The following is a 3,487-nucleotide window of genomic DNA, read 5'->3' on the forward strand; positions in this document are numbered from 1 at the left end:
TAGTATGTGAGATATGGATTTAATATAGAAAATATCGTTTGCATTCTGATGGTTACCACCTCATGAATGGAGACACTCCACTCAGAGGAGAGAAAAAGCTTGGTTGTAGAAGCCAGTCTTTGAGGAGCCTGAGCAGTGGGGAGGGCTCGGCCCTTGATAAGAATGTGATGCTGCATACCTTGTGAGACAGAAAGGCAGAGGATGGGGGTGCAGATGAAGGTGGGGATGCGGGATCCCTTGTCTGATTGCTACGGGTAAGGCAGTGGAGTCCTGTGCCTCTGAGGCCAGGATGGAGAGCTGAACCCCACTGGACCAGTTACTTCTTTTCATTTCACTGACTGGCCCTGAGTGCAATGATCTGCTTAATAAATGGGTACCCTTTTGTGATTAAACCAGAGAAAAATTGCTAACAAAACTGCAAGCAAGATGGCCACAAATCAGGCACTATTCCAGGCTCTGGAGGACAAAGTCTGGAGACTTGCTGATGGACTGGACACAGAAGAATCATGGGTAATGCCTGCATCAATGAACAGCAATGACAAATAGATCCCTGTCCTCATGAGCTTACCTTCTACGGGGACGAAAGAAGGACAATAAATAATACACATAATAACAAGCCAATTACACTGCACGCCAGGTGATAGCTGCTACGGAGAAAAAAGAAGAGCTGGGCAAAGAGGACCAGGACTGCAGTGGACAGGGGAAGGGGCGGCTGCAGTGTTGAAAATGGTGGTCAGGCTGGGCCTCATGGAGAAGGGAAGACTTGAGCAAAGACTGGTGGGAGGTGAGGATGTGTGAGGGGCAAGGCTGGGGCAAAGGCCTCACCATGGGAGTGTGCCTGGAGTGCTGGAGGAACACATGGGGGCCAGCGTGGCTGCAGCAGCGGGAGCCAAAGGAAGAGTGATGGGCAAACCTCAAAGAGGTAATGGGGTCAGCTTGTGACTGGCCCTGTTGGACACTGTGAGGACTTTGCCTTTTGCTCTCATGAAAACTATGGCATGGTTTGAGCAGAGGAATGATATGATCTGTTCAGTAAGTTAGGGCCCCAGAGGGAGAAGAGGGTTTGCAAGCAGGAGAAAGAATCACACATCTCAACAGGAGAATTCTGAAGTTCAGGGATCAGTACAATAGCCCAGGGAGAAGGTCCAAACCCTTGCTGCTCCCAGCAGTACTCCACAGAGCCACGGGGCTGACATTTGTAGAAGGCGAATCTGACCACGTACCTTTCCCGCTTAAAAACCTCGGTGCCTCCATTGCAGGGACATCCATAAGCCTTCAACAAGAAACACAGGGCCCAGGCCTGTCTCTGAGGGGTCACCTCCCTGCCTTCCTTCCCTCACACACTGCCCTCTCTGCCCACAACGCCCTCCTCCAAATACCAAGCTCCTCCTCATCCTTCACAGCCCAGATCTGAAAACTTCTAACACCACTGCATCCCCTCCGTGGGTCTCTTCTAAGGCAGAACCAACCTCTTCCTCTTCTGCAGCCTCAAAGCCTTCCGTGCACAGTCCCATTACCCCTCCACACAGAAATGTAATGTGGACCCACATACCTGAGAGGCAGGCTCAGCAGTGGAATGACCATGGGCTTCAGAGTTAGACTAACCAGGTTAAAACCCAAGCACTTGCTTGCTGCATGTTATTTCATTTCTCTAAGTTCAGTTACTTATAAAGGTAATAATGCCTATTTTATAGGATTGGCGTCGAGATTAAGTGAGACAACGTGAGTAAATCATCCTCTATAGGGGTTGGCACACAATAGGTCTCGAAAAAATAGTATTCGCCCCCAGATCCCAAGCTCCTCCAAGACAGAAAATACGTTTTATGTATATTATATACATCCCGTTATCAGCTGGTCCCCGGCACATAAAGGTGCTCGATAGACGTCACCCTGAATGAGCAGACCCTGTCTTCTCAGAAATGTCTGTGCGCGCATCTTAGAAGGACAGCGGTTCCGAGGTCACGATGGCGATTCTAACCTGGACTGTGGCCCAGATCACCTCGGGACACCCATGGAAAGTTGAGTCCCTCAGGAGCAGCAGGGAGCCTTACTGTGTCTCTAGGGAGCATTCATGGTCCTCTCCAGGAGTACTTTCCTCAGTGCTCTTTGGAGCTTCTGTCGTGGCGTTTCCTCTCCCTCCTTCTCAGCTTTGCCCCACTCCTCCGCCTTCTTTGTCCCGTCTCCCTCCACCATTTTCACCATACACCACATGGCTCTTCCTTGCTTCACAGGGGCTGCAGGCCTGCCCTGGGCACTCGGGGCCCCCTGGGGCTGCTAACGCCCCTCCCGCCCGCAGCCCTGCCCTGAGCGCGCTGGCCGACCCCGAGCCTTCCGAGCATCCAGCCGCAGGCCGGGCGTCCAGTCTCCCACATTGAGCCCAGTGAGAGTGTGTCGAGCAGGCGGTGATCTTCCAAACACGCTGTGATCGACGGTGTGTTTAATCCCAGAATACTGAGACACCTGAAAGGCCCATACAGAAAAAAGCATTTTTCCCCATTTTTTTCAGCCTCCTCCTGTGTCAAAAGAGGCAGCCCCCGCCCCCCTCGCCCCTGCGCAGGGGATGGGGCGCCCGCTCTGGAGTCACGTGGACCTTTGCGTGCCGGCTCTGGACTTTCCCACTGTCATCCTACTCGTATATCTTAAATTCTCTAAATCTTAGTCTCTTCATTTGTAAAATTGAGATAGCAATACCTGTCATGCAGTTATTAGTTGATAACCTGTGTTTTTTAATCTATTAATGCATGACAAATTAGCTCAAAATCTAGTAGCTTTGAACCCCAATGATGGTTTTTGTGGGTGAGGAATTTTGAGAGCGGTGGAGCTAGGCTCCTCTGACTGAGGTCTCTCCAGAGGGTGCAGTCAGCCAGTGGCTGGAGCTGGGGCCATTTTAGAGGTTCTCTCATTCACATATGGCTTCCCTCTGGGGACTGGGAAGACAAGAGTGGGGGCTGCAGCAGCTGGGGCTCTCAAGGCATCTGTCCTATGCTTGGGGACCTCGCCATAAGGCTCTCCAGCTCGGCCCCTTCAGGGTCACTGGGTTTCCTACATGGCAGATCAGGGCTCCAAAGGCACACATCCCAAGAATCTGTATTTTTGTACAGGTGAAACTATATCCCCTTTACTAGTCTGGCCCTGAAAGTCATGCACATTCCTTCCACTGCCTTCTATTCCTTAGAAGCCAGTGGCTACTGCCAGCCCATAATCAAGGGAAGAGGGATTAGCCTCCTCCTTCTTTTAAAGGAGTGTCAAAAATTTGTGGACATGCTTCAAACGCACTACAGTATGTGAAATGCCCGGTCTTCAGTGAATAGTGATATGTATTTTTTTAAATTTATCTGATGACCTGAAAAATAAGACAGAAGAATGTCTCTGACCCCTACCATTCTTGCTTTTACTCCCCGCAAACACACTCATCCTGTGAGGAGGCGAAGGTACTTGTCAACTTAGGAAAGAGATAAGAAGCAAGAATGAAAAGGAGAAGCAAAAA

This window comes from Equus przewalskii, chromosome 23 (genome assembly GCF_037783145.1).
Source record: "Equus przewalskii isolate Varuska chromosome 23, EquPr2, whole genome shotgun sequence".
Lineage (NCBI taxonomy): Eukaryota > Metazoa > Chordata > Mammalia > Perissodactyla > Equidae > Equus > Equus przewalskii.